Source organism: Sapajus apella, unplaced genomic scaffold, assembly GCF_009761245.1.
Source record: "Sapajus apella isolate SASKATOON/1434 unplaced genomic scaffold, GSC_monkey_1.0 scaffold45, whole genome shotgun sequence".
In the NCBI taxonomy this organism is placed as follows: domain Eukaryota; kingdom Metazoa; phylum Chordata; class Mammalia; order Primates; family Cebidae; genus Sapajus; species Sapajus apella.
The window spans coordinates 16,292,414-16,314,294 of record NW_022436985.1 but is presented as its reverse complement, the minus strand read 5'-3'; the positions used below and the strand labels follow the sequence as shown (position 1 = coordinate 16,314,294).

General features: G+C 38.4%; 1 protein-coding gene across 3 annotated transcripts in view; it reads right to left on the bottom strand.

The window, feature by feature from the left end:
• The window catches only part of RASGEF1B (RasGEF domain family member 1B), a 630,294-nt gene that overhangs the window by 88,101 nt on the left and 520,312 nt on the right, over positions 1–21,881 (bottom strand). The gene's annotated exons all lie outside the window — the stretch shown is intronic.

Here is a 21,881-nt window from a genome sequence, read left to right as displayed (position 1 = left end):
AGTATTTTACCCACCACAGAATACATGTGTTTGCCCCAATAATGCTACTGGTTTGAAATAAATGTATATAGAAAACACATGAAAGCCAGATATAATAACCTCTAGAAAGCTAAGTTTTGGTTACAAAAATGAACTAAAGGCTGATATCACTAACATCCATAGGAGTTATTTATATAAATAAAAAAATTGGATGGTTATGTTTCCAAGTCAAGGACTAAATTAATTCCAAACTAGAGGCAAAAAAAAAAAAAAAGAATGAAATCAAATAAAATAAATATTGAAGGAATCATCATCAAAAAATTGAGTAAGCATATCTACTAGAAAGGCTCTAAATTTTATAGATTCCAAATTAAGCCTCATTATAAATTTGCAATTTCATTTTTTGATAGCTAATACATTTACAGGATTCAAAATCAAAACAACATGAAAAGCATGAATGGTGAAGCAAAGCTCCCACCTGTCCCCAGCCTTTTTGCTAACATTTTATTAATTATTGCTTTGCTATTCTGATCTTTCTGTATACCCCAAATATGTTTTTGGTAAATATGAAATTTAATTTGGAATAAAAAAAGAGAAGGAAGCAAATCAACATTCACTGGGCAACCATTACTTGCCAGATGCTGTAAGGTGTTTTCCCACAAGTTAGGTCACTGATTTCTTACAGCAACTCTGTAAAGTTTGTCTACCACAAGATGAAATGTCATGGCAGGTGGGCGAAAAACCTCCCTCTTTGCACTGTGTGTTTGAAGTAGTACTTTCTCTACATTTCCTGCCTCTAGAGTCACATTGGATAGACCTTTTAATTTCTGTATTTTAACTAATTGCACCACTTTCACAAGAGCTTTAAAATATCCACCTTTCAGGGCTGTTTTGAGGATTGAGTTGCTAAGTATATGGCATATAGTAAGAGTTCTATAAATGGAAGCTATCATTATTATAATGTCTCTGGGAGAACTTCCTACGTCAGGCTAAGCTCATTCGATATGTGTTGATTTCTGTTTAACTCAGGGGGATGGCCCCCTTTTTGATTTAGTCTGTTCTGATGCCTACTTTACTCTTGGTTGAGTAACAACCATATAAATAGAAATAAATCTAGGTATTAGGTGACTAGATACTCTTTTGGACAGCCAAGTTTAAGGCCTAGGAACAAAAATGACCACTTTCACCCTATCTCAAGGGTTAGCAAGCTTCTATAAAGGCCAGATAGAAATATTTTAGGCTTTGTGGGTCTTTGTCAAAATTATTCAACCTTGCATTGTTGAATTGTTTATGTAGCACAATTATGTTGAATTGTTTATGTTGCATTATTTATGTAGCACCAAGCAGCCACATAAACAAACAAGTGTGACCATGTTCCAATACAATTTTATTATGGACACCGACATTTGAATTTCATATAACTTACATGTGTCTGATACGGTTTGGATATCTGTCCCTTCCAAATCTCATGCTGAAATATGATCTTAGGTATTGAAGGTGGAGCCCAAGAGGAGGTGTTTGGGTCATAAGGGTGAATCCCTCATGAATGGCTTGCTGCTGTCCTCATGATAGTGCGTTCTTGTGAGATCTGGTTGTTTAAAAATATGTGGCACCTCTCTCCTTCCTCTCTTGCTCCCATTCTCACCATGTAACATGCTGGCCCCCCTTGACCTTCTGCCCTGACTGGAAGCTTCCCGAGGCCTCACAAGAAGCAGATGCCAGCACTATGCTTCATGTACATACAGCCTGTAGAACTGTGAGCCAATGAAACCTCTTTTCTTTATAAATTACTCGGTCTCAGATATTATTTTATAGCAAATACGAAATTGACTAATACAGTGTCACAAAATATTATTATTCTTTTGATTTTTCCCCCAATTATATAGAAATATAAAAATCATTCTTAGCTCATGGGCCATACAAAAGGTGATGGGCTGGATTTGGCCTCTGGGTCATAGTTTGCCAATTCCTGCTCCAAATGATAATTTGCTAATCTGGTCAATCAACTCACTCTCTTCCCCCACGCCCCAATTCCCCAACTATCATGAGCAAGCAGAGAGGGAAAACTAAAGGACAGTTTGGAAGGAATATTCCTACTTACCCAAGGAGCTACAATTTTGTTTCTTTTAAATGCAGCTTAGAGTTTTGTAATTATGAGTAAATGATTCATATACAAATTTGAGTTGCATTGATATCAACTAAATGACCTTGGTGCTGAAAAAATAGTAGAAAATATTTCCAGCTGCTAGGAAATCAAGCAACATTGGAATCTGAGAGCATGTAATAATTTCATTTGAAAATCAAACTTCAGAATAAGTTAAGGTATTCTTGCTACTGGTGTCTCTTAAAGGCAGGGGGTTTCGTGCCATTGAACACACAAGGAAATCCTCGATGCTGCAGGGATCTCAGGAACACCTTGGTTTGGCCTCCGTGGGGGCTCTACATTGACTCAGAGCTTAGAGGTCAGACTTGTTGGGGACACAGACAGCCACTGCCACCTCTCTGAAATGCTGGGCCGCATGCAGCCTCTGCCTGCTCCTAAATCTTCAGTACTGTCATCTTCATGGCCTGCCTCCAACCACCTTCATCCCTCCCTTCCTCACTACCATGATTTCCTTAAAAGCACAGGCCTCAAGAAACAAAAGTCAGGAAGGCAAGTGGAAAAATTTTGCTTTCTTCAAACATCTCTATCTTGAGACAAAGAAGACCCAAATATTGCTAATTGCTTGGAAATGGTTAGGGAAAAATACCTTAATAATTCCATAAATTATCCTACAACACAAGCAGCTCCTTATCATCTGGGAAGCTGGCCATTCTAAAGAGGCAAATAATCAGCTCCAGTTCACTCAGGAAAATTCCATCTGCTCCCGTGGGTTTTTCAGAGTTATGGAGTCTTTGAAACAAGACCTGGAATGCTGAGTTGACAAGGGAATACTTCTGAATTCATTTTAGAATCTTTATTGTTAGCACAGAAACTAGCCTTTTACAGTGCTCAGAAAATATCTAAATGTTGGAATTTTGCTGAAGAAGTACTTGGGGTTAAAGAATTACAATTGGCAAGAGATGAGTGGGAAGTATGGAATGAACCAAAGCATAAAGAAGTGAAGGCATGAGATATTTTAAGCTCCAGAAAAGCAAGAACCTGTCTGTCTTATTCCCCTTGATGTTCTTCACCACCAACCCTTGGAAGAGTACCTGGCTCTGGGAATGTTTGTTTAGTGAATACATGTGGAGAGAGGAATTAGAAAACATGGCCTATCAGTCAGGTCCCAGCAGAAAACAGAATTTCCCCCAGATAATTCAAAAGAAGAGACTTTAATGAAAGGATGACTTAAAGAGGTATGACAGGGTTAAGGGAAGAAATAAGAAATGCTGAAGCACCCAGATGCCAGCAACAGGAGGCTAATACCACTGCTAAGCCTGAAAGGGCAGGAGCAGCTCCTTGGCCAAAAAATATGCAGCTCCTTGGCCAAAAAGATCCAGAGAAGTGAACTGAAGTAGAGAGAGCATGAGGAAGAGACCCCCTGACCTTTCTTCTCTTGCCCTTCATTCTCTTGCCAGTGCCTTTCAATGACCAAATCCATCTAGAATCCAGAAAGCCTGGGAGCGGGGCAGAGAAGATTGGAGGATGGATCTGGGAATGGGAGCAAAGAAAATTAGTAGCCCATGGGGTGAACTGGAATGTAAAGCTGGTTTAAAAAAATATTTCTGTCTTCACTTCCCTATGCCTTCATTCATTCCGTACTCTCCAAAGATATGCTCTGGCCCATTCATCTCTTGTCAATTGCATTGATAAGCTATTAGCTATTGGAGGTTTTAGATGAGGGAGTGGCAAAATATAAAGCTTTGGAAAGCTTTGCCTATGTTCACATTCCAGCTCTGCCACTCCTTAACTATAAATATAGGCTAGTTACTTAATTTCTGTGCCTCAATTTTCTTTTCTACAAAATGAGGGAAGTTAGGGTAGCCACCTCCTAGCATTGTTATACAAATCAAATAAGATAATCTAAGGAAGTGCTTAGGTCTAACAGAGTTTCTTTTTTAAAAGCTTATCTTGAATAAAGATTTAAGCAAATTTGTCTTATATTAAAGAATTTACTATCAAATCAATGTTAGAGCGAGGTTTTACTGAATCTGACAATCATAAAGACGCGAGTCTTCTCCTGAGTATATAGCCATGCATTTTCACTGTGCTTTGGTCCACCCAGGCTAAGCAGTTCCCTTTCTTAGGCATTGATTTCTTTCTCCTTTAAGTAATACTAGAATATCATACAGGGTTTAGGTAACACTGGTGAGGTCCACCTACATGCAATCTCAACCTTCAGCTGTGATTTAGCTACCAGTACATTTCTGAAAATTGCTTCCTTGGCATTTGAGCACGTTATTTGAAAGACCAACTGAAGTAGAAAGAAATTCAAGCAACAACAGGAGCCCCTCGTTTTTAAACTCATTACTTGGCAAGCTGAAAAATTTGCTTAGATCAGTTGGGGTTTCAAATGTAAGAATTGGCTTCTGATACAAAAACCAGTAGCTACAGTTTAACAGTCTGAAGAACATTTCCCCCACTCACTTCCTCATTTTTCTAACAAGAGTTTCACATGCCTTTTTAATAGGTGAGATGTGCAACCCATGGAATGGAGGGTATTCCTGCTTATTTCATTATTAAAATTTAAACAGACATACACTTTATGGAAAGACTGGCTCTAATCATAATTTTTATCCTCCTCCCCCATTTCTAATTTTTAAATAAAATTGCTATATGAGAAACATTATTCTGACTGAGTTCTTGTGGAGTATTTGTTGAAAATGTCTACAGCTTTAAATGCATTTACAATTCTGACAAACCAATTTAACTTGAGTAGGTTAAGTAACAAGAAGATATCAAAGTTTAAAATATTTCAATACTTGAACTTAAAGTGAGCCTTCATGATGGTTCCTAAAGGTAAGTTATTATCATAATATATACTTTATGTTGTAAATATGTCTCTAGTGACTTAGTTTTTTTAATGTACCTAAAAAATAGCATCTTTGGGGTTATGAAAGCCCTTAAACAATGATTTTCAAGGACTTCCCTCATTGCTTAATAATATTCAAAACCTGTAGACAAACTTCAGAATTACATGTTAAAAATTGTACATGTTGAATATCCCTTATCTGAAATACTTCAGAAAAGAAGGTTTCAGGTTTTTAAATTTTTTCAGATTTTGGAATATTTGCATATACATAATGAGATATCTCAAGGATGGGACCCAATTCTACAGTAAACACAAAATTTATTTATGTCTTATATACACCTCATACACATAGTCTGAAGGTAATTTTATATAACATTTTAAAACAATTTTGTGCATGAAACAGTTTTGACGTTGTTTGGACTGTGACCCATCATGTAAGATCAGGCATAGAATTTTCCACTTGAAGCATTATGTCGGCACTCAAAAAGTTCTGAATTTTGGAGCATTTTGGATTGGATTTTCAGATTAGGGATGTTCAACCTGTATATGAAAACTGTATATAATTACAACTATGCTTTTTTTAAAAAAAAGCAAAACCCATTGCAAAGAAAGATGAAAAGAAATTCACCAAACTCTTAATAATAGTTATATATGAGAGACAAGAATAAAACAAAGGTTTTAAAACAATGCTAATCTCTCCTAAGAAATTCCTGATCCATTTTTTTATACCTCTATTTCACAATATGGTGTCAGAGGTTGTGAGGAAGAACAGGTTGTAATCCTGGTTCCATCACTTACTGTGTGACCTTGAACAAGTACAAAAGTCTCCTTGTACCCTCGCTCAGTTGTCTGTAGAAAAGAGATAATAACAATACTTACTTTGCAGAGTTGTGAGATTAAATGAACTAATGAACGCAAATTACTTTGAACAGTGGCAGGAACTCACTTGAAATAAGTGAGAGCTATTATTTTGTTATTTGTAATGAATCTGCTTACAATTTCAACTCTACCAGTGGAATGTGACCTCTTGAGGGTAGTGATCGCCTATTTATTTATCTTCTGTAGCCCTGGACCCTAAGACCATGTCTAGCAAATAAAAAATGTTCAATAACAAGTTGTGACTACATCAATGAATGATTTCCCCAAGGCAAAGTGATAGAGAGTTTCACTGACTATTTCATCAGTAATGATCTAATGGTAGTTGCCTGCCCCTAGTCTCTGACCCTTCTTTCTCTTAGCCTTCCCCATACTTAGCTTCTGCTCTGAAAGTGTTCCAAGCCTATCTACATTTATCCAGGCCACTAGCAAATGGTTCAACTCATGATGACATATCTATAGACTAACAAAAATCACTTCAGAGGAAGAGTGTTACTCTAAAATATATCAATCTGTAGTGTTAGAAACTTTAATCATCTTCCAGATTCTCGCATGGATCATAAACACTAGATCATATCAGTTTGATAGAGTCAAAAGGCACTTCATCTATGTGTAAAAATCAGGGTTTATAAGGCAGTCAGTATTTTTCTCTGGTACCACTCTCCTCTTCAGCAGCTGCAGCCCAAAGCTATTGGGCAAAGCTGTACTTGCCTCAAAAAATCTTCTGGGAAGACTAGGAGTCTACATAAATGGCTGAAGTACACCTTCATAGAGAATGAATTTGCTCTTCTGAATTTTCTTCAAACTTCATTTTTCGTTGATTTTTAAAACAAATAGCATTTTGTAAAATTGTAATAAGCTGAAGACCTATTCTGAATTTTTTGTGATGAAACAAAAATTGTCATATTCAATTAATGTTCAATTAATATAGGGTAATAGCTAATATTTATCTTTCCTTACAAGGTTAGTCAATAATAGAAAACAATCTCCTCAGCTTCCTCTGTGCGTGTTTCCACTCCAATTCTTCCTCTCTTGCTTATGAAGAGGCTGTCCTTAAAAAACACTAAACACGGGCTGGATGCAGTGGCTCACGCCTGTAATCCCAGCACTTTGGGAGGCCGAGGCGGGTGGATTACAAGGTCAGGAGTTTGAGACCAGTTTGGCCAACATAGTGAAACCCCATCTCAACTAAAAATACAAAAAATTAGCCAAGTGTGGTGGTGTGCATCTGTAATCCTAGCTACTCAGGAGGCTGAGGCAGGAGAATCGTGTGAACCCAGGAGGTGGAGATTGCAATGAGCCAAGATCACACCATGGTATTCCAGCCTGGGTGACAGTAAGAGACTCCATCTTGAAAAAAGAAAAAAAAAAAACACTAAACACACACACACATACACACGCATGCACACACACACATACACACACAAATGCCACACCTATATCTTTACTAGTTTGAGTAAAAACGACATGCATTATCATATCCCTTTTCTAAGATCTGGCACCCAAAAGGAGTGAATAAATCACCTTGGCAAAGTACCTTACAGATCTTCAAAAGGCTGTACCCTAGCATCCCTAACTGCCCTTTATTAACCCATTATGGGTTATTACTTCATTAAATGAAACTATTAAAATACCCAGGAGATGAGGTGGAAGAAATGGGTTGGATAGAATTAGTAAACATGGTGTAACAGAGGGAATTTAGTACATGAGAGAGGGTGAGTGACTAGCTCACACTGACTAATATTTATATAAGGTCTAATAATTTATAAAGTCCTCTTATATAAAGGAGGAGAACAAAAAGACACAGTGGAGGAGAGGGTAGTGAATTAGGCTAGGTAGGGAGGCTTCACTAACACATTTTCTTTAGACCTTAAAATTACCTTATTTTAAGTTCCATGGAGATAATGGAATTCATGGGGACTACAGGTATACTTACATATGCTTTTAATTATATTGAAATGTAAAAAATAGGTGGGTCAAAATCTGGCTTAAAGTTTTGTAAGCTTTGACACCATGACTCCTGTCACTCAACTGAACAAAAAAGTTCATTCTGAATTCTACCTTTTTTTTTTTTTTTTTTTAAGAGATGGCGATAGGGTGGAGAGCAGTGAAATAACCGGAGCTCATTGTAGCCTTAAACTCCTGGACTCAAGTGATCCTCCCGCCTCAGCTTCCCAAGTAGCTGGGACTACAGGTACAAGCCACCATGTTCTGCTCTGCTAAATCTTCATACATAGAGTCAGGAGACAGGTTTCTAAGAGCTTTCATTCATCTGTTTCACAAGATTTCCCTGTACCATAAACATGGCAAACTCAGATTATCACAGCAGAACTGTAGCGCAAGGTAAAAATGACCAAATGCTCTCCAAAGCCTGGGGCTGATCAAGAAGAAAATCCTACTTCTCAGCACATATTCTGAGGCAGGCTTTGATTCAATCAACTGGATGAAGAAGCAGAGCAGTATTTCTACCCAGAAGACCCAGGCAGGCTTTAAGTTCATGACAGCTTATCTTTCAAACCACAAACCAGAACACAGCCAAAATCCCATAAGGTGAGGTCTCCCTGCTCTGAGGTACAGCATTATTCTGTACAAAATTTAGAAGAAGGAAAGTGTGTAAGTCTGAGTCTCTAGCCTAACCCCAACACGGGAGGCCATTATGGACCATTTTACTGCAGTTTCTCTTTGCTTTTGTTTTTTCCAAGGATGCATTTAGCTGCAGCCTAGAGGGAAACCCTACTCAAGAGAGTGGGGTCATTATCCACACACAAAAGGCCATTTAGAGAAAGAACAGTGCAGTCAGTTCAAGCTATGGCTGCCAGAGTCCAAACCTATTAGAAAAAAAGGTTAGCTGTTTAAGTGGGAATGGGAAACAAAATGTAATAATTAGGGCTAACTAGGCACCCTCCCCCATGCCGAGAAAGCAGCTTGGGATCATAAACTAATTCCCCGAAAGTTCTAAGCTTAGGGGAAAGCAAGTCATCAACACTAAGTGACAGTTCAGTTGTTAACCTTTACCCTAGAGGCTAGGTGTTTTTTTTTTTTCTTTCTTTCCTTTTTTTTTCTTTTTGGTATGTTTTTTATAGATGTCACTTTTATAGGCTTAGGCTGTTCTTTTTCTAGTTACCAGTATTGACAGTTTCAGATCACTGTTGTGTGTGCGTGTGTGATTGCGTGTTAAAAAACACACATGAAAAAATGTAAGTTCTAAAATTAATAGTGGTTACCTTTAGTGATGAAATATACCAAAAAATTGGGACTTAATTTTTCTCCATTCAACCTCATACTTCCTAATTGCTCTTTTATTAACACATAATGTAAACAAGAGGAAAAAAGACACATGTATTTCAGGCAAAATTTCCTACCATGTTTCACTTAAAAGAGGAAAAAACAATGAGAGTTTTGACAAGAATAATCATGCACAGATAGGAGGTATAAACCTCTGAGAAGAGGCAGTGTCATGAAGGTGTGAAAACTGATATGCATGCTAGCCAGACTTCAGTCTCTTTTCTTCAGCCATTTAGTGGCATCTGCATAAAAGTAATTTCAGACTAACAGATATTTCATAGTTGTCAGTAAGACAGCAAGTTCTCAGCATTTAGCATGCTCAGAGTTGCAGTATTCTGGCTAATAAAGCAATGCTAGGATGAGCAAATGCTAGTCGTTTAATAGACATTTCCTGTTGGATTGACTGGCTGGAAGATGGTTACAAGAGAGTAACCGTGTATACAGAGCATGGATAACCAATATTCAATAAATAAGATGTGGCCTAAAGTGCTTTTGAAAATTTAACACGTAATGATTCAGAAGGCTCTTTCAGTTTTGTAGAGCCTTGACTAATCGCGTTGTATATCAATGATAAAAATAACAGAGAATGGCCAAAGTACAAATTCATAAGGAGTTCCCTTTGCTAGATTACATGACAAATATGCTTTTATATGATATTTCTAAAGTGACTTGGAGATAGAATGGAGATAGAAATTAATTGCTTGAGAAGTAGAGATTAAGCACTTCACTTACACCTTTATGGACATTCATTATCACTTGCCTTCATTTTATTGCTCTCATAACAAAGTATTTACTGAGTGCAGGACATTTAATCCAAAAAGCATAATTACTGTGTTCACATTGCTTAATTACACATTTAAGAATTATGTGTGGTAAGGGTATTTCCTTTAAATCACATGAAACTTCTTTTAAAATTTTGCATTATAAAGTTTTGCCTAGGTGGAGGAAGGAGCAAGGGACACTCCTTACATATATAATTGCCTTTTGCCTTGTGGGAGAAGAATAAATGTGAATGAACAGGTATGGGCAGATCAAGAGTGAGAAAAGGATACCTATATAATTCATTCATCAAAGATGTCTGAATTCCCACTCTGTGCCAGGCACTGCTATAGGTGTTTGCAGTACATAGATTTTACTAGGGGAGAAAGACAATAAACAATAAGCGTTGTCAGTATACAAATAATATTAGAGGATGATAACAGTTATCAAAAAAACACAGCAAGGCCCAGGGGATTAGGAGAGAGGGTTGCTTCTAAAATTTTAAATAGTACGATTAGTAGACTTCATTGAGGAAACTATTGAGCAAAACCTTGAAGGAGATGATTCAGCCCAATGGATATGGAACGGGAGGAAGTCATTCCAGGCTACAAATAAGAGATAATAGAAAGGGGGAAACTGTTGGCTAAGAAAAATAAAAATAGCAGAGTATGGGAAGAAGACAGGAAGAGTCATTTATAGCAAGGAGGTGGCCAGGGAATTCTTAATATTGTGGAACTTTAAAATGCTTGGCTTTAGAAACTGTGATTGGATGGAATAGTAAAAAATAATCTCTTTGCTCAAAATGCGATTAGCTTATGTGACATGGTCATACAAAATAAATAGATAAATGTGGTCAACTTGTATACACCTGTACCTCTAGCTAGGGACTAACAAATTGAATGTATTCATTCTTTAACCATGTATGTTCTGAGTACTACATATACCAGACACTATGTTAAGGACTGTGGTGTGGTGCTGAGCAAAACAGACATGATTCCCCCATTCATAGCAGAGACCTACTTCAATTAAATGATGCATTTATCTATTAAAAGGGCTGTGGAAAATTACATAGAAGTAGAAAAGCATATTACTAAGTTACCTGACCTACTTTGAGAGTCAGGAAAAGCTTCCACTAGAAAGTGATATTTGAACTGAGATTTGAGGGATGAGTTAGCATTAACTAGGAAAAGATAAAGATTCATCTAGGTCGAGATGGAAGGAAGCACGGAATATTTGAAGAATTGAAAGGTCAGTGGCTCCAGGAGAGAAGAATGGCTCAATCCATCAGGAGCTGGCAGAAAACAGAGGGCACACTCAACTGGGGCAATTGAGGACACTGTAATAAAGAGGCTCTTTACAATGATGTCTGAATGGTTAAGAGAAAGGAACAAGGAATGAACAGTACTCCAGGATGAGCAAGAATGGAAAGCTACTTCTATGCCTAAGCATCAAAATGGAAGGTAGGGAGCATTTATCAGAGAAAATGGTAATAGGAAAGAGACATCACATGGTAGCTGTGACTTTCCATAAAGAGGTGCAGCCAAAATGTAAGAAGGCTCTTTCCAAAATGTAAATTGTCTCTTACATAAACATTGTTTCTTAAGTAAATATTGTTAAACTGTTAATCATTTACAAACAAAAATAAGGGGAAATATGAATACTGATCAAAACTACTGAATACAATTATATAAAAAGGAAAAAAGATAATGAAAAATTAAAAATCTATTTAAAGAATTAGAAATTTGAATATTTCCAGTTTTTTTTATTTTTACTTGAAATGCACTTGGATTGGGGCATAGTGAGTATTTGAGAAAGCCAGCTATACAGGATCTTTGGTGTGTTGCTTTTCCAGCTGGAAACCTCTGTGGCCCATGGTGCTTTTGCCCAAATTTTGCTTGGGCCTGCTCAGTTCATTCCACTCATTCAGCCTGGCAGGAGCTGCACTCAGCTAGCACTACTTGCCTAGATCCCATGCCTGTCAAGGGCAAGGCTGACACAGAGCAGCAAGGGGTGTGTAAGTGAGTGAGCATGGGGTCCAGCCACTGTGCTCAGTCACGGATGCTGGCTGCAGTGGGGTGGGCAGTTCCAGATGCTAGCAGGGATGCTGGCTCCCTGTGAGGCTATGGCTGGACCAAGCGTATGGCAAGCATCTTCTATGGCTGGCACCAGGGAATGCAGTGGCCCCTAGAAGCTTGGAGATGCTAGGAACCACAGAGCTCCAAAGAAGGTATCACAGCTTTGGCACAGGGGGCTCTTAGATCTGGGCTTTCCAAAGGGCCACAGCAATTCTCTCCTTCTCATCACCCACGACATGGTGAGCAAGGGGACTGTTTCAGCCCTATTTGTGTTACAGCTCTTTCAGCCCCACCATTCTGCAGGTCCTGAGTTCTTGTCCTGTGTCCAGGAAGAACGAGGCACACAGCCAACTGGAGGGTGAACAAGGTGAAAAGGTGTTTTATTGAGAGAACAGTTCAGAGGAGACCCACAGTGGCTAAGCTCCTCTCTGCAGGCAGAGCCTCCTGACCAGTATTCAGCTCTCAGCAGAGAGGAGATAACCAGTGGGCAGCTCCTCTCTGCAAGCAGGTTGTCCCATCATCTGCCCAAGTCTGGCTGAGTCTGGGGTTTTTATGGGCTTCAGAAGGGAAGGTATGTGCTTATTGGGCAGCCATGAGAGAGCCAAGGAAAAAGCACCATAATTTCTCACTCTGGTCCTTGGAACTGGCAGCCTGACCCCCAGGCCTCACTCAGGCCATCCCTGGCCTGAAGGTGGGGTTTCACCAGGGATCCACTCCTTTCTACTCAGGAGCCTGTCTGCCTCCTGCCACCATTAACCAGCCATCCATGGTGCCCACAGCACCCAGGCTGTTTGTGCACAGAGTTGTCTTCAAGGCCATGCCAAGCTGCCCTTAGGCCCCCTCAGCTTCCCTCCTGTGCTCATCAGCACCCAAAGTCCAGAAGTGGCTGAGGCAGCAGGAGGGTGGTATATCAGTGCTGCCACAAGTGTGTGCACACCCAGCCAGATTGTGACAACACCTGGGCTTGGCCACAACTTTGCTTTGAAATCAGAGCTGATATTGGGAGCAGTGAGAGGCCAAACAATGGGAGCAGACACTTCCAAGCCTGCAGTGGAAGTGGGGCCTGGGTCCCTGAGAGTGCACAGATGCGCAAGACAGAAGCCCAAGTCCAGCTGGGTGGCTGCAGCTGCACCAGGAGGGCAGGGCTTCTGCCCCTCTAACTTGGAATGTGTTGCGGCTTCTGCCTGTTCCTGGCTCCTGCTAGCTCCGTGGAACCTGCAGCTTCAGCCGCACGCCTCTTACTGCAGCTGACATCATGGCAATGACTGCACCAGACAGGCCGCCACTGCCATTAACACCACACAGTAGCTGTGACCTTCTATAAAGAGATGCAGTCAAGCTGAGGCTAGGCAGCATGAAGAAATTCAAGGGAATAAACACCATACTGTAATCTCAGCCACCTTCCCATCTCCCACTGTTCTTTAATCAAACTAATTGGAAGTCAGACAGTGAGGGAGCTCTTTGATGCAGGCTAGAAAGATCAGCTCCCAGGGCACAGCGCAAGGTGAAGAAGGATAAAGTGCATCTGAAGGGGTAAATGGAAAATACCCTGCAGAGTATGAAGCAGATCATACCATCTTATTGGCCAATTAAAGGATTCAGGTACTGGTTTTTCTGAAAGTGATAGGCAGTCAGGGAATAATGTGATCAGATTTGCCATTCATAATGGAAGGCTATTCTTGCATATAAGCAGACGAGCCACTCATAGAGGATACAGGAAGCTCAAATGGAGGTATAGTGATGGACCCAGTGAGAGAAGTTGGTAGAATCAATTAATCTGGGGGTTGTGGAAGGTGAGGAGATAAAGAGTTTGTACTGGTTTGCAAATGGGAAATGTGAAAGAGGGTATGAGAAGTGTCAGAGAATTCTAGATTTGGGTTTGTGTAACTAGATGGATAATGGTGCCATTTCCTGAAGAAAGGCCAGGTTTGGGAGTTGGAAAAGGTCATGAACTTGGTTTTGGGCACAGTGAGTCCTTAAGAAAATCAGCTATAAATTAAATCAGCACCTACACTTAAGTAGCTATTTAACAGCCTACCTTATATTGCACCCCAACAAGGCTGTGTGTTAGGCATCTTATATATTTCCTCCAATCTTCAAAATACAGAGGCAGAGATTTTATTTTTCTCACTTTATGGAGAAGAAAACTGAAGCTCAGGGATATAAAATTATCTGCTTAAGTTCATTACTGAAACCCAGACATTTTAACTCCAGCTGGAGTTCTTTCTCCTTTGTACTGCTATATCTGCAAGTAATGGATGCATCAGAGAATCCTGTAGAAAGGTTGAGAAAAAGTGAAAGGATTTCTGTAATGAGGTCTTGTTTCATATTGGGGAGAATGTAGGCCTTATCTCACTGAATTCTAAAGTAGGCTCATGTGAATTTCAATTAATCAATCAAATCAGTACTCACTGAGCAATTATTATATGCTTATCACTTTGTTGGCTATTGTAAAGAGATTATAAGTAAGATAAGATGATTCTTGATTCAATGGCTTAAAATTTAGTTGGGGAAGCAAATATATACACAGAAAACACTCTTAGATGTGATAACATTATGTGCTGATATAACAAAAAGACAGACAGGACTGACAGCTTGAGAAAGGATAGTACATATTATGATAAAGTCTTATTTAGGGGAGAGTTCCATTGTATATACAAAAGGAAATTGATGACAGGGAGAATACTACGTGTTGATGATCTAAGAAAACAACATCCAGCAATTGAACATTGATCTGCATATTGAATAATAAGTGACATTTGTATGGTATCTTATGGTTGGCAAGATACTTAATATGCTTTATCTTATTTGACAAATAAGCAAAGCTGAATTTTTGCCAGAATGTTATACTGGATAACATACTTCCCCAGAGAGGAAAAATAACGTGTTGGTTTTCAACACATTTATAAACAAATAATCAGTCTTAGGTACTAAGAGGGAGACCACAGTTGTCATGTTGCATAACTATGTAGTTATGTAGAAATGATGACAGTTGCAAGAATAATTAACATGGATTGAAACTTTCCTATTCATCTGGTACTAGTCCATGTACTTACGTGTGTCAAACTGCTTAATACTATAAAAATCCCATGAAGAAGATAAAATTATTTCCATATTATAGATTAGGAAATTTAGGCACAAATGTCTAAGTTGCCTGAGGTCACATAACTAGCAAATGACAGACCTGGCCTTTGAACCCAAGAAGTCTGGCTTCAGAGCTCTCACAGTTAATTGCTACTCTTTCCAAAATGTAAATTGTCTCTTATATAAACATTGTTTCTTAACTAAAAATTGTAAGACTGCCAATAATTTACTAACAAAAATAAAGGGAAATGTAAACATTGATCAAAACTACTTAATAAAATCATATAAAAGGAAGGAAGATAATGAACAATTAAAAATCTGTTTAAAGATTTAGCAATTGAAATATCTCTAGCTTTTTGACTAATCTTCAAAAAGAGAAAGGAAGGTTAAAAAGGTAGAGATTAATTTATGATGGAAGTCTAACTCAATGTTATCCTAATTATAAAATTCTTTTTAATCCTAAAAATATTTCCAGCTTTACTTAGAGAGGAAACTAGAAGTTCTTTTAATATAGAATAATTCCATTTCCTAAGCAAGAGAGAGAGGGTCTAGAGACAAACAGAATATTCTAAGATCTCACGCACCTCACTGAGGGTTCTAAATTTATTGATCCATTCCTCATACCAGGTGTGAGAGGAGCAAGGGGAAAGCAGCAGCAGAATAGGTTCTTTTAACTCAACTCTCTTTGAAATGAGAATACCTAGTACCCAGATGCCCCCAGCTTTGGAGAATTCTTTCACAACAGGAAGGAATGTTGTCCTTTGAGACTTGAAGATACCAGTATTTTGAGGTAGAAAATGATCAACCTCCATCAGCTCTGATAAAATCTAAAAAGGAACTCTTAGGACTTCTTTGCTTTTGAGGTTAGATGAAAGAGACTTTTCTCCAATGTTCCCCTCAAGAAGCTAGAATATGGAATTTTCTCCTAAAGTGTCTTTATGCAGTCAAAGAGAGGTGGGTGTAGATCTGTTATCAGTACTTTTGTCTGCTACTTAGAGTTAGAAAGTCACAGGGAGGTGATACTCAGGTGTAACGCCTGTGGGTGTTTAGCTTTCTTACTCCTAATCTAGAAAGTCACCTACTATTTACTATTACAAAGAAAATAAAATTTATTTTTCTCATTATGATGACAAAAAGTAATTACTTTCCAAAGTAATTTGAAGAATTATTTATCTTGTGCTGGACTTCTTCAAAATTCAGTTTAGATAAAAAGACTCCTAAATATGTGGAACTTTTTTTTTCTCATTGAGGAGCTTCACTAATATGGAAGGCAAGATCTTATAATCATAGTGATTGCGACAAATAAAAAACACTGTGCATAAATATTTTGTGGATTTTTCTTCTAGTCCGAATAAAATTCATAATATTAAAAATAAGCATGCTATACATTTTTTTTTTTTTTTTTTTTACCTTTCTGGAGTGCAGTGGTGCAATCTCAGCTCACTGCAACCCTCTGCCTCCCAGGCTCAAGTGACCCTTCCTGCTCAGCCTCCTCCATAGCTGGGACTACAGGCATGTACCACCACACCTAGCTAACTTTTGTATTTTTTTTTTTTTGGTAGAGATGTGGTTTTGCCATATTGCCCAGGCTGGTGGTCTGTCAAGGGATCTGCCCACCTTGGCCTTTTAAAGCGTTGTGATTACAGGCATAAACCTGGCCAGCATGCTATATTTTCTGACCTTGCAATTCATTTCTGACTGTAAGACTTAAAGTAGTGCTTTTCAAATTGTGATTTGCAATACAGAGGGAAAGAAATCAATATGGTGAGCCTCACCAAATGCCAGTTAAACATTACAAAGTAAAAATGAAGTAGAATGGACAAGAATAGAAATATTAGAGTATTTCATGCACAGTAAGAATATTATTTTATTAAACTTTGTTAAAATTATTTATGTTTGTGCATGTATTGGGATACAACATAAAATGTTTTGTTTTGTTTTTTGAGATGGAGTTTCACTCTTCGCAAAGGTGCGATCTCAGCTCACAGTAACCTCTGCCTCCCAGGTTCAAGTCATTCTCCTGCCTCAGCCTCCTGAGTAGCTAGGATTACAGGTGCCCACCACTATGCCCAGGTAATTTTTGTATTTTTGGTAGAGATAGGGTTTCAAGAAGTTGATCTTGAACTCCTGACGTCAGCTGATTGGCTGGCCTCAGCCTCCCAAAGTGCTGGGATTATAGACATGAGCCACCATGCCAGCCAAAATGTATTTGCTTTTTATAACAGTAAAAACAAATTGAAATCCACTGTCCTAGAAAAATTCCTGGACAAGTGCATCAGCCTAGTCCAGATTATTTTTCCTTCACAAATCCAAAATGCCGCTGTCAAGATTCACTAATAAATTTTGATGTAGTCACATAATGGAATATTATATAGCAGTGAATATGAGTAAATTACAGCTTAAACAACAGTATAGATGAGTCTTAGAAACATAATATTGGAATGAAAAACCAAAATACAGAAAAATGCATACACTAAGATATCATTTCTATGCTACTCAAAAAACAAGCAAAAATTTTTTTTTCATTTTTTCAGAAATAGGGTCTCATTCTGTTGTTCAGCCTAGAGGGCACTGGCATGATCATAGCACACTATAATTTCAGACTCCTGGGCTCAAGGGCCCTTCCCACCTGAACTTCTCAAGTAGCTAGCACATACGTGTGCCACTAGGCCCAGCTAATTTTCTTTTTTCTTTTTTTTTTTTTGGTAGAGGCTGGGTCTACCTGAACTCAAATTCCTTGCCTCAAGTGATTCTACCAGCTCAAGCTCCTAACGTGCCTGGATTACAAGTGTGAGTCACTACCCTAGCCAAAAGTTAATATTTTATTGACTAGTGATACATGCTTATATGATAAAACTATTAAAATTAAGCCATAGAGTAGATAAACATAAAATCTGGAAGTGTAGTTACCTTTGTGTGGAGATTGGGGAGAGCGTGGAGGAGATAGGGGAAGAGCACACAAGAAGTTTCCATAGTGTTATTAGTATTCTAGTTCTTGAGCTAGAAGATGGGTTTTATTGTTTCAAAACTTAAATAAATTCTTAATTTTGTGTAATATTGTTTTGATTGTATACAACAATAAGAAGTGAACTTGTTGAAATTTGTAAGAAAATAAATCTATTTTTTTTTTTTAAAAAGAAGTCTGGAACTAAACTTATCCCTAAAACACAGCACCTTTCCCTATGATGGAATGATCAATAAGAAATATCCCAGACAACTCACCTAAAAATAAGATTGGCTTGCAACTAGCTTCCTGGAAATAACAGAATAAATAAAGAGCATTTTCTCAAAATTGCAGACCCTCCTCTATGACTTTGCATAATGTTCTTCTTTTCATTGCCTCAGTTTCTCCAGCTGCAAGGAAAAATTACATGTAACTCTGGATTCTTGCTCTCTCTCTCTCTCTCCTGCTCTAATCTTAAAAAAAAATAAAAAATAATAATAAAGAAAAAAGGCTAAGCATTTCTATAGCAGTGCTTCACAAACTTGCTATTTGATGGACCTACCATCAAAGGACTCTTGAATGGCTACCAAAATACCTAGCTCCAATCCAAACCCCCAGTTCATTTCATAGTTCAGCTCTTTTGCAATAATGGAGCAAAGTGATTCTCGAATGTGTAGAAAAGCTGTCTGTAGTTTGCTGTCCTCACAGAATTAATTCTTTTTTAAATGTTAAGTTAACATTAAAAATTTTTTTAAGCAGAGTCTTACATACATGCAACCTCTCTTCCTCAATGTAACTACACACAATTCTCAAATCATACAGTCTGTGTTCCAAATTTACTGGAGAGTTAGTTGTCTGGGATGCAAATTATCTTTTCCAAAGGAGATGATGTTAGAAATGATGGAACAGGTCTTTAAAGGGGAAAGTGCTGATAGTTGCTCTAGTCCTTGCCTCTAAGGCCTTAGCAGGGTGAAAGGATTTGGTGGGGAAGACCAAGGGGCAGGAATCTACAGTCAGCAGAAATGTCCTATAAAGAAAAGCTATTAAATGCAAGGTTGGGGCATGTCACGCCAGGGATACTGCTCAGTGGCACTCAGCTCTGGGCAGCCAACAGTAAGAGTAGGGAGGATATGAAAAGGAGGGCCTTTCACTGCAGGATGTCAGTGTCAAGAGAGACTTTCAAAGGCAGGCAGACCAGATGGGACTTCAATGGGTATAGGCAGGACCCGTTTATAAGTACTGAAGAAAAAGTAGCCTCCAGGGGTGTTGGAAATTAAAAAGTATCTTCAAACCTTTGTCTACTAAACAGATCAAAGCTCCCAGGGAGAGAAAACTACTATGTTTAGCTGACACGAACTTATTTTGTTGTTTTCTTTTGCTCCTCTTTAATAAGGGGGTAAAAATCCCTGGTACCTACAGCTACAACTCCAATCCTGGTGGTCACACAGCCCAACACCACAGACCTAAACTAAAAGCAATGAAAGCATGGCCATAGCAGAGAAACAAGAGTGATCCCAACGGGGAGTACCATGGAGAGGACCTGCGGGTCATGGAGAGATTCTATATATGTGTTAAATAGTGTTATTCATTGTCACCAACATGAAATTCTCTCTAGCATAAAAAAGGTCCATTCAGTGACAGCACTGACTAAGCATTTTTAAGATGCTGAGTACCAGTCCCATGGCTGCGTAAGGATGTCAGGAGATCCTGGGCATTTGTGGAAGCAGCTCTATGCCTAAGAGCTTGCCAGTTCCACTTTTGGTGAAAAGGTCCACGTAAATTTATACGGACAACTGAATAAATGTTAACAACATGCTTTTTATATTTTCTTGTAACAATTCAGAGTAAAAGTGTGGTTACTCAATAATTTTCAAAGTTGTCATTTTAAAATACTAAGATTTTGATGATAAGGGAAGAATGAGAAGAAATAAGATAAAATTTAGGTCTACCTCAATACAATCATGCAAATTAGCAAAGGCACTATGATAAGAACCTGAAAAGCATTAGACTACATCTTTAAAAAATATGTTATGGTGAAAATATGTTTTTACAAATTCATTCTTGTCTTCATCCTTGAGACAATTCTCTAGGTTCTTATTCTGAACTACCAACCAAATCAGTCTCCCCTCCCCTCCCTTCCCCTCTCCCCTCATCTTATCTCTTCTATTTCATATAATAATTACTGAGAATTAATGTAGTGTTTTGGATGATATAAAGGAATGAACAGCAACAGCAAGAGCTATAATCATTTTCTTAAATAAAAAAAGGTAGGCAAGAATTTTGCTGATGCATCTCCAACATGATCTAAAAGCCAAATGTAAGAGTGAAAACTGGTCAGGCCTGGTGGCTTATGCCTGTAACCCCAGCACTTTGGGAGGCTGAGGTGGGCACATCATCTGAGGTCAGGAGTTCAAGACTAGCCTGAACAACATGGCGAAATCCTGTCTCTACTAAAAATACAAAAATTAGCTGGGCATGGTAGTGCATGCCTGTAATCCTAGCTACTCGGGAGGCTAAGGCAGGAAAATCGCTTGAACCTTGGAGGCAGAAGTTGTGGTGAGCTGAGATCGCGCCACTGCACTTCAGCCTGGGAGATAGAGTAAGACTCCGTCTCAAAAAAAAAAAAAAAAAAAAAAAGTGAAAATTGTCATTGGATCATAAGTTCCAAATGACAAATCTAGGTGATTCTTTACAATTTTGGCACTGAGTTGATTAATAGAAGGAAAGTTTTAGAGAGAAAAAGTAGTGTAAGAATTAGTGCGTCTAAGAGTAAAGACATTTTATTAGCTTATACTCCAGAAAGTCAATCCTTTAAATAAATCAAGACTATACCATCACTTCAAAACACACTAACATCCTCAGGTGAAGGCAATGCAAAATACTTTACAAAAGATTCATCAATCATAATCCACTCGTACAGTTAGATAAGTATTTTATAGGCACTGGATATTTTTTAGCCTCAAACTCCTCAGTTACTCATGAAATCAGCACACTCAAAGTCTTCATTCAATCAGAAGTATAGATGAGTTGACTGATTCATTCCAGAAATATGTACTAATGGCCCTGCATGAGGTTCTGTGAAGGAGGCAATGATAAATCAGGTGCAGACCTCATTTTTCTAGGGGCTTTGTGTCTAATAGGTGAAATCAGAAATCCCCATAAATAACTAGGCCACAGGCAAAAGGTGCTGATCATCACAAGAGAAGTGTGGGTGACAAGTCAGGGACAAGCAGATGTGATAAACTTTACACAGGAAAGAAATGGACTGGCTATGAACTAGACATATAGGATGGACAGGAAGTGCAAGCCAGACAGAGGAAAAGGTATAAACAAAGCCATGATTTAGGCAATTTCAAGCAGCTCAGATTCACTGGCATGAAAGGGAAAACCAAGAAATAATATAGGAAAGGACTCAATGAATCCTTCATGGAAAGAAGGATTAAGACCATCAGGTTGAGGAGATAAGTTGAACAGCTTAGATCCTAGCTCACAGGCGACACACTTCTTTCCCTACACGTACCTCATCCCGGCCATTGTTTAACACCTACCCTTGAAATAACTCTTCTTTACAGATTGAGACTTTAGTACATAAGGAAGTATATTAGAACATGAACCTGTGAGTTTAAGGTAGGTTGTAGAGTAACACAAATAATGTGTTCTTTTCTTTTGCTGTATGTTTACAAAGAAATAACATCACATAAATATGGTTGAACAAAATAATATATAAAAGAATGAGTGTGTGGATGAATGGGTAGGTGGATATGTGATGGAGCTGTAACTGAATGAGTGGGCGGAGAGTTGGACCTGTGAGTGGCTGAGCGTATGGGTGGACAGGTGAATGGTAGTAAGTAGATGAGTAGGTGGATGAATGCCGAGTGCCTGGCTTGCTCGGTACCTAAAGCAGTTGGGTGATTTTTCTATGAT